A 10,530-nucleotide genomic window follows, 5' to 3' on the forward strand; every position below is an offset into this window, starting at 1 on the left:
TACATCCTTATGCATGTATTACTGCATTCCTACACAAAAAATTTAGTGCAGAAGATATTTGTATTTTAAATTTAGAAATATTGTCAAGTTGACTTTTTAAAAATGTAATTTAATTAATTAATTTATTTTAAATTTTTATTATGAGAGTATTACAGATGTCTTCTTTTTCCCCCACATTGTACCCCTCCACCCGGTACCTGCCCTGCCCCAGGGCTTCATCAACTCATTGTTTGTGTCCATAGGTATGAATATATGCACATAAATTCTTTGGTTAATCTCTTTCTGTCCCCCATTCCACTCTCCCTGAGGTTTGTCAGTCTGTTCCATGTTTTTATGCCTCTGGTTCTATTTTATTCATCAGTTAATTTTCTTCATTAGATTCTTTGTTTATTTTGATTTTTAGATTCAAATGTTGATAGATATGTATTTGTTGCCCATATACATTTCCTCTTCTTAAAGAATATCCTTCAACATTCTATGTAATACTGGTTTGGTGGTGATGAACCCCTTTAACTTTTTCTTGTCTGTGAAGCTCTTTATCTGACCTTCAATTCTGAATGATAGCTTTGCTGGGTAATCTTGGTTGTAGGTTCTTGCTATTCATCACTTTGAATATTTCTTGACTACTCCCTTCTGGCCTGTGAGAATAAGCAAGTAATTTTTTCTGTCAAAGAAGGGAGTTTAGGCAGCCGCCATTTTGGTCCACATGACTTGCAGCTCCCCTGAGGGCTTCCATTTTGAAATGGCCGAAGCTCTCAAGAGTGAGAGACAGATCACGTGCATTAGGAATAAAAGCCTGAGAAAACTGCCGGCTCAGTGCTCAGTGTATGTGCTGCCAGACTGTGCTGGTATGTACCCTTCTGCAGAAGTGAAGAATTTGCCTTGCTGCCTGGCTCTCAAGTATGCTTTGTGTTCTACCAGGATCCCTGATTTAGGGGGCTTGACTTATTTCTAACATGGCCTACAAAGTATCTATTGAGACATCAGCTGACAGTCCTATGGCGCTCCCTGTAGGTAACTAACTTCATTTTTCTTGATGCTTTTAAGATTCTCTTAGTCTTTAGCCCTTGGCATTTTAATTATGATGTGTCTTGGTGTGGGCCTCTTTGGGTTCCTCTTGTTTTGGACTCTCTGTGATTCCTGGACTTGTAAGTCTATTTCTTTCACTAAGTAGGGAAAGTTTTCTGTCATTATTTTTTCAAATAGGTTTTCCATATCTTGCTCTTTTTCTTCTCCTTCTGGGACCCCCATGATATGAATGTTAGTAAGCTAGAAGTTGTCCCCAAGGCTCCTTATGCTATCTTCATATTTTTGGATTCTTTTTGCTCTTCTGATTGGGTGTTTTTGCTTCCTTATATTCCAAATCAATGATTTGATTCTCAGAATCCTCTACTCTACTGTTGAATCCCAGTAAATTATTCTTTATTTCAGTTAGTGTATGCTTAATTTCAGACTGGTTCTTTTTTATGTCTTTGATGTCCTCACTAATTTTCTTGAAATTCTCACTAAGATCCTTAAAATTCTCACTAAGTCCCTTGAAGCTCTCATTAAGATCCCTGAGCATCTTTATAACCATTGTTTTGAATTCTGTGTCTAGTAGTTTGCTTGCTTCCATTTCATTTATTTTCTTTTCTGGAGATTTCTTCTGTTCTTTCATATGCAACACATTTCTTTGTCTCTGCATTTTGGCTGCTTCCCTGTGTTAGTTTATATGTATTAGGTAGAGCTGCCATGTCTCCTGGAGTTGGTAGAGTGGCCTTGTGTAATAGGTTTCCTGTATGACCCAGTGGCTCAGCTTCCCCAGTGTCCTGAGCTGGGAACTCTAGGTGCACCCTTGTGTGGGCTGAGTGCAGAGTCTTATTGTTGTTGAGCCTTGATTGCTGTTGGCATCTCTGGGAGGAATTGACCTCCAGGCCAATTGGCTGTGAGGACCAGCTTTGACTACAGTGGAAGAGTTTCTGTGCAGGAGATATCCCTGTGGAACAGGACTTGCTTCAGAGGGGCTTTGGTGCTCACTGAATCTGCCCCTTGAGTGTGTTGATCATAGATGTATAGAGTTGTAATTTGGCATGGTCTACAGCTGTCCATCAGGTGCACTGGCTCTGGGGCCTCCAGGGATTGAAAAGTCAGCCACTGCCTGTGCCCTGCCTACACCCACCCAGCACAAGCTACAGAGCAATCTGCAGATGGCTGATACTTGTGTTGGGCTTGTAGGTGCCCAGGAGAGGCCAAACTGTGAAGCAAGTCAGGCTGCTACTATTGCCAGGCCAGGGGCTACTTATTGAAAGGTATCAGTATGCTGAGTCCAGCTACAACTTCTTTGAGAGATTATAGGAAAGTCTGAAGCCTGAGCCAGGACAGGCTATTCATATGGAAAAGACTCTGCAAACAGCATAGGTGGGGCTGCAAATTGGGTGTGGCAGGGTCACAGGGAATCACCAGTGGGGGGTAAACAGTGTGAGCCAGGTTTATGGAGATGTAAATATGATGCCTGCCAGTCAGGTCTTGGTGAGGCAGATTTCAGCATAGAAACAATGATCTCTGCAAACACTTTTTGTCTGGGAGAAAGCTGCCCATGAGTTCTTCTTCTTTCTTTTTAATTCTTTATTGTCTAAAGTATTACATATGTTCCTTCCCCCACTCCCATTGACCTCCCCTTGGCCACTCCCACCCCCCTGCACAAGCCCTCAACCCCCTAGTGTGTATGTCCATTGGTTATGTTCATATGCATGTGTACAAGTCCTTTGGTGGATCTCTTACCCCCCAACCCCTCCCACCTTCCCCTGCCTTCCTTCTGAGTTCAGGTCCTGGGTGCCAGAGGGAAGAAGGTGCTGGCGGCTGGGGGAAGGAAGGCCTTACTCTTGCACAAATTTCATGCATGGGGCCTCTAGTGTTTTCATATGTCTCTTGGCCTTCTGTATGTCCTCTTTCGAAAAGTGTCTATTTAAGTCCTTTGCCCATTTTTTTAATTGGATTGTTTATCTTCCTTTTGTTAAGTTGTATGAGTTCCATATAAATTTTGGAGATTAAACCCTTATCTGCTATAATGTTGGCAAATATGTTCTCACATGCCGTGGGCTCTCTTGTTGTTTGCTAATGGTTTCTTTTGCTGTGCATAAGTTTTTATTTTGATGTAGTCTCATTTGTTTATTTTCTCCTTAGTTTCCATTGCCCTAGGAGCTGTATTGGTAAAGATATTGCTACAACATATGTCTGATGTTTTGCTGCCTATGAATTCTTCAAAGATTTTTATGGTTTCCTATCTTACATTTAAGTCCTTTATCCATTTTGAGTTTATTCTTGTGTATGGTGTAAGTTGGTGGTCTAGTTTCATTTTTTTGCAAGTGTTTGTCCAATTTTCCCAACACCATTTATTGAAGCGACTGTCTTGACTCCATTGTGTGCTCTTGCGTCCTTTGTCAAATTAATTTAGCATAATGGCTTGGGTCGATTTCTGGATTCTCTGTTCTGTTCCATTGGTCTATATGTCTATTCTTGTGCCAGTACCAGGCAGTTTTGAGAACAGTGGTTTTGTAATATAGCTTGATATCTGGTATTATGATTCCTCTAACTTTGTTCTCCCTCACAATTGCTGTGGCTGTTTGGGGTCTTTTTTTATTCCAGAAGAATTTTTGAAGCGTTTGTTCTAGGTCTGTGAAATATGCCATTGGTATGTTAATGGGGATTGCATTGAATCTATAGATTGCTTTGGGTAGTATGGACATTTTAATGATGTTGATTCTACCAATCCATGAACACAGTATGTTCTTCCATTGGTTTATGTCTTCCTCTTTTTTCAATGTCCTGTAATTTTCTGGGTGAAGGTCTTTTACTTCCTTAGTTAAGTTTATTCCTAGGTATCTTTATTTTTTTGATGCCATGGTAAATAAGATGGTTATTTTAGTTTCTCTTTCTGTGAGTTCATTATTGATGTATAAAAAAGCCATAGATTTCTGGGTGTTAATTTTTTATCCTGTTACATTGCCGAATTAATTTATTAAGTCTAGTAGCTTTTTTATGGAGACTAGTACTATGTCGAACAAGAGTGGTGAAAGTGAGCATCCCTGTCTTGTTCCTATTCTTAGGGGAAATGGTTTTAGTTATTGCTCATTAAGTATGTTGTGGGCTGTAGGTTTGTTATATAAGACTCTTATTATGTTAAGGTATGATCTCTCTATTCCCACTTTGCTGAGAGTTTTTATCAAGGGTCTTATATTTTGTCAAGTGCTTTTTTCTGTATCAATTGACATGATTATGTGATTTTTATCTCTCAATTTGTTTATGTGATATATCACATTTATTGATTTGCAGATATTATAGCAGCCTTGCATCCCCGAAATAAATCCCACTTGGTCATGGTGTATGATCTTTCTAATGTAATGCTGGATCTGATTTGCTGGAATTTTGTTGAGGATTTTAGCATCTGTGTTCATTAGAGATATTGGCCTATAGTTCTATTTCTTTTTAGTGTCATTATCTGGTTTTTGGATTAGGGTAATGCTGGCTTCATAGAAAGAGTTTAGAAGTGTTCCTTTCCTTTGAATTTTTTGGAATTGTCTGAGGAGGGTAGGTTTTAGTTCTTGCTTGAATGTTTGGTAAAACTCCCCTGTGAAGCAGCCTAGCCCAGGGCTTTTGTTTTGCTTGAAGTTTTGTTTTTTGTTTTTTGGTTTTTTTTTAAACCTTGACCAGAATCGAACCTGGGACCCTTCAATCTGCAGGCCGACGTTCTATCCACTGAGCCAAACCAGTCAGGGCTTGCTTGAAGTTTTTTGATTACTGCTTCAATTTCATCTGTTCCATTTGGAGGACCAGTTGTAGCTTTAGGGCTTCTACATGGAAGGATATGAAACATACCAAAGGTTAAATAGGCAGTGGTTAAAGATGAGTAAAACAACCACAACAACAAAAACAATAGTATAAACCAAGGTCTGTGAGGGCAGCTAGTTAATGGGAATGGCATTATATCTTTAATTGGTGCCCAGACTTCTGGGGCAAGAGGCTATGAGGCCTTCTTTTTAGCTAAGCTGCTTGCAGTAAGAAATGTTATTCATGGCACAGACTTTGCCCTGCTTAATCGAGGGGTTCTCTGTGAATAAAACTCTGTAGAGGCTTGAGAAGTGGTTCTGGTCTGGTTGGTGGTAGTGGCAGCATAAGTTGTCCTATAGACTAAGATTTAGCACATTTTACTCTGAAAGAGATGTGGGAGACATATATCTAATTGAGATTATTTGACCCTGAATTGGGCTGCTTATAACATACTTAGTAGTTAGGGATTTGGGGAGCCAGTATGGCTGAAAATTTTGCTACATTAGGGATACAAAATGGAGCTATAAGTAGGAGCATCTTATGGTGTTTCTGGGTCCCAGCAAGGGCAGTGAAGGTCTCCTCCAGATACTAGCCTAGGGTTCAGGTGACACTTATAAAAAGACAGAATAAGAATTATTAAAAAATGAAAACACTGTTTACCCAGAAATACCAGATATGTTACTTATCTGGCACTCATGGACTCTTCAAGATTCCTTTAAAAGAGAAGTTTTAGGTCCTCCAGAGCAGTCGCAGACCACTGGTGGTCCATGAGGTCTGAAAGGTTGGCGACCGCTGGTTTAAGGAAACCTTTGGAGCAGCGGTCACCAACCGGTGGTCTGCAGACCACTGGTGGTTTGTGAGGTCCGAAATGTTGGTGACCACTGCTCTAGAAGCTCACACAAATAGGAATCCGGTGATAAAGCTGATGGTAATGTGGCTTCATCCTTCTCCTGTACTGGCATTCAAGGCTTATTCAAGACAGACGGATCTAGGACTTGATACTGCTGACCTGTTGGGAGACTTAAAGCCGGTGCCTATAATAGGGCCTTTTGGAGCTGTTTAAAGGCCTGCCTAAATAAATGAGGGCTATTCCTGAAAATCCTGGGCAGTACTGTCCATGTTAGCTGAATGCTTAAATTATTAGGATCTCTTTAAAGGCAAATGGGGACTGTGAGTTAGGAGGGAGAGGTACACAGAAAAAGGCATCCTTGAGATCTAGTACTATAAACCACTCTGTGTCCTCCAGAATCTGGGCAGTAAAGTATAAGGGTTAGGGACAACTGCCTGGATAGGAATTACTGTTCTATTTACTAGTTATAAGTCCTGAACTAGTCCTCCCCCTCTATTAGGCTCTTGTACCCCTAAGATGGAAGTATTGTAAGGACTATGACAAGGTTTCAATAAATCTTGGACTTCTAAAATAGATGACTTATTAGAATATTGAGTCCAGAGCCTCAGGGTTGAGAGGATACTGTTTCTGATATGGGTATGAGGCTTTCAGCAGGATCAGGATGACATGGGAAAGGAACAACTTACACCAGCTGCACCCTAAAGGCTGAGAAAAATATCTCTTTCTTGGCTTCGCAGACATGCTTGTAATGGCTACAGCCTCTGAGGATGAGAAGGTGGCCTCAGCATCGGGGAGGAAATTAATTTCCTTGCCCCCTCACTGTCAGGCTTACCCGGGGCTCCTGGGTGGAGGTGGCTGTTCTTTGAGGAGCCCCAGGGCCCCGTCAGTCCTGTTGGTCCAGCTGGTTGCCAGCCCCACCCCAAGGGACCTCCATCTCCAGGGGCAGTCTGACTTCCAGTGGTTTCCTTGACAGGCAGAACAGGGCTTCCAGAGTCCACCATGTCCCTTGGGGCAACTCCAGCGCATAAGTCCAACCTGTCTACAGTTGTAGCAGGTGACCAGGACTGACCGTTGACCTCTGGGCTCTAACTGGGGGCTTCTGCTTTTCCGAAGTGCGGCTACTATGATCTCTATGTAGCCTTAGCCTGGTCTCTCTTGTTTCTCCTCTTTTCCTTCTCTTGTTCTCTATTATAGAACACAGAGGTGGTAATTTTCAGGAGATTCTTTAAAGTGCTCTTGAGACCAATAGTCAGTTCTTGCAACCTCCTGATGTCTGGGATAGCCTGAGTGATAAATTTGTTCTTTAAAATTAGATGTCCCAATTCTGAATCTGGGGTAATATTGGTATGCTTAACCAAAGCCTCTCTGAGCCTTCCAAAAAGGCTGAGGGGTTTTCTCATGTCCCTTGATTAATGGTGGTTAATTTAGACTCACAGTGGTTCTCAACCTTCTGGCCTTTTAAATACAGTTCCTCATGTTGTGACCCAACCATAAAATTATTTTTGTTGCTACTTCATAACTGTAATGTTGCTACTGTTATGAATCATAATGTAAATATCTGATATGCAGGATGGTCTTAGGCTACCCCTGTGAAAGGGTCGTTCGACCGCCAAAGGGGTCGCGACCCACAGGTTGAGAACCGCTGATTTAGAGTAATCAACAGGCTTTGTTTTACTATGTCTGAGGGCTTCTATAATACAGAACTGGCAGTGCTTTATTTTCCACCTCTCAGTTTCAGGATTCCATTGAGGGTCCACCAGGGGAACTGCCTCTTTTCCTGTTAAGAAATTCCTGTTTCTTTCCTCAGAGTCCTCTATTCTCCCAGCATAAGAAAATGGTCATTTCCCCAATTCTCTTGCTTTTTCTAGTATATTTAGGTTCTCAGTGGCTGAGAAGGTCAGGTTTAATATGAGCATGATGTCTCTATATGAGAGATCAAATACTTGAATGAGGTTTTGGAAGACCTCAATATATCTGTCACGGTCTTCTGAGAACTTTCCCTAAATCACTTTTAATTTGTCTCATGTCCCGGGGTGAGAAGGGGATCTCAGCTAAAGTATGGCCAGACCCTTCATTTATCTTGAGGAAAATTAAAGTTGGCTCAGTCTTGGGCAGGGGCATGGCCTCAGCCTTCTCCCTTGGTGGACCTTGGATTGTTATTCAAGAGTGAGGGACCAAGTTTACAGTTTCCTTCCTGCCTCTGGCTTGTCCCCTAGAGTAAAGAAAGTCTGGACATAAGGAACTTCCAACCATTTCTTATTTCTCCTACAAAAAATCTAACTAACTGTAAGATGATGTTATAATTAAAACTTCCCTTTGGGGGCTAGCTTTCACTATTCTCTAGTTGGTATTGAGGCTAAGCCTGAGTGCAGAAAAAAAAAATCAGGCACTTTTCCTTTAAGGTTTGTGGGGTCAAACTTATCCCAATTTTTGAGGATACATCCTAGTGGACTGTCTCTATGTGGTGTAGAGAACACGCTTCCCATCTGAAAGAAGAAAAGAAGGAAGAAAAGAAAATGTATAATGATGACCAGCATCCTTGTACCCACAAAGGATGTCCTGCATCCACTGTGTACACCCCTTGGTGGGGGCAGGGGCGTGTCCCCTCCCAACCAAGGGTACCTCTGCCAGCAAGGTGCCTTCTCTCCTGGCCAAGGGTGTATATATGGAATGAAGACCTCACTCATAAGTCTGGAGTGAGTGGCCCTTACTGCACATGGTCTCAGATCAGGTTGTCGGGTGGATTAACCGTACTTACCACCGCACCTCGATGACCGAGCTCACACAAAGGTTGTGGGTTCCTCCCTTATCTCATGGGGGAAGTGTGTATAACCCGTGTCTTGCTCTCAGGCCTCTTGTCTGTGATTAAAAAGGGCCTGAGCTGGCAGTAATGTTTTGAAGTACTCACTGAACTGAATGATTTGAAATACCTGCTGAACTGAATTTCCGAGGGGTCTACTCTAGGATGAGGACTTCAGAGAGTATACACAGTACCCGGAATCCTGGTTCGGCCAGTATCCAGGAAAGTGTAAACAGCTCCAGTCCTATCCCTTGTATGCCCTCATCATTAAAGGATTTATCCTCTGCCTGATTTTTGGAAAAAGGATGGAATCTATTTCTGGCCTTATTTAATACTGTAAACTGCCTACTCACTGGCTTAACTCTTAGTTTTTACTAATGGTGAATATTGGGGGAAGAGATTTTTATTTTCCCTTTTTAAACTTAAATTTAACCCTGAATACCTAGTGCTCATCTGTATATTTCACTCAGGTATGCTGGAAGGGGGAGCACCTTCTATATACTTTTAATAATTCCATGAAGTTCTACAAACCCCTTTTAGTTCAAAGATATGACCTGCTTAGAAGCCTGCAATTTACAGTAAGTCAGAGTCCTTTCTATGGGTTTTTCTAAAGACTTAAATGTACCAAAGTAAAGCAATGGTATCCAATATGACAAAATTCAAAAGTGGCACAGTTATAGATTTGTTTAAAATACAATTCGATAAAACCTTTACTTTATAATATTCTTAGACAACAATCTTCTAGTACAGCAAACAATCCTATATAATAAAAGCCTAATATGCTAAGTGTCTGGTCATCCGGTCAGCCATTCAACCAATCAAAGAGTAATATGCTAATGATATGCTAAGGCTGCTCAACTGCTTGCTATGATGTGCACTGACCACCAGGGGACAGATGCTCCGACTGGCAGGTTGACTTGCTGCTGGGGTCTGGCAGATCAGGACTGAGTGAGACGGGTTGGATACTCCCTAGAGCCCTCCCTCAGCCCCTCCTTGTCTGGCCCACCTCCCACATCCCTCCCTGGCCCCAATCGTCCACCAGTGGGATCCCTTGGCCTGGCCTGTGCCCTCTCGCAATCCAGGACCCCCTCAGGGGATGTCGGAGAGCCAGTTTTGGTCCAATCCCGCAGGCCAGGCTGCGGGACCTCTAGTTTGTATATAAAGGGTAACATGTGGCAACATGGCTTATAGCAGACAGTATATTGAACATTGAAAACAGTTTATAAATCCCAATAAATGAAACGTAAAACACCAGGGTGTCACTGGCAGACACAGAGTTATCACGCTTGTCCTATGTCCCTGACTGGATATGTGCTACTTCTAAAAGTTTCCTGTTTGAACTTGGTTCTGAATTTGTGTAAGTTCTTTTTTGAAGCAGACTGAAATTTCTATATCCTTCAAAGTATATGTATTTTAAATAGAATACTATTATTAATTTTTTATTTGGCAGTTTCCTTATGCAATTTCAAGTATATTGAATTAATCTAATTTAGTTTAAAATATTTCTTTTTAGGGAGAGAGAGTAGATCTTTGTGTCACTTCAGGGCCCTTGAGATATCATAACGTTATCTCTCAGTTAAATCCTTGAAATATTACACTCAGAAAAAGCTGCCAAATATACCCAACTTAAAGATTATCAAAGCTTAAACTGGTTTTAACATTAAAGATTTGGTGTTGACCACAGAATTAATCCTTTGCAATCTGGCTAATAAATTGTTATATTCTAGTAATGCCACAGAAGTACAGAATACACTTTGAATGTTACAGAGAAAACACTGGGAGGACACGTCTACCACCTGCCCATTCCCTTGCTGCCTTGCCCCCAAGGGCACAGAAGCGGCAAAGTTGTGACGGCCCCTTAGCCAGCCTCCTTTCTGCTTCAGTCAGCCTGCATGGGTTTGTGACATTACAGGCAGGCACCAACCCCCCCACCCCCCCCCCACCCCATTTGACGGGCATACTGCTGGGCTGGGCTCTGCAAATTTCTCTGCCCTGCCCCTTCCAGAGCGCCTGTGCAAGTTTGGCAAGTGCCACCTCTCATTCTGCAGCTTTGGAACCTAAAAGCCATTTTTAA

The sequence above is a fragment of the Myotis lucifugus genome, unplaced genomic scaffold (genome assembly GCF_000147115.1).
Source record: "Myotis lucifugus unplaced genomic scaffold, Myoluc2.0 scaffold_175, whole genome shotgun sequence".
NCBI classification, from domain to species: Eukaryota; Metazoa; Chordata; class Mammalia; order Chiroptera; family Vespertilionidae; genus Myotis; species Myotis lucifugus.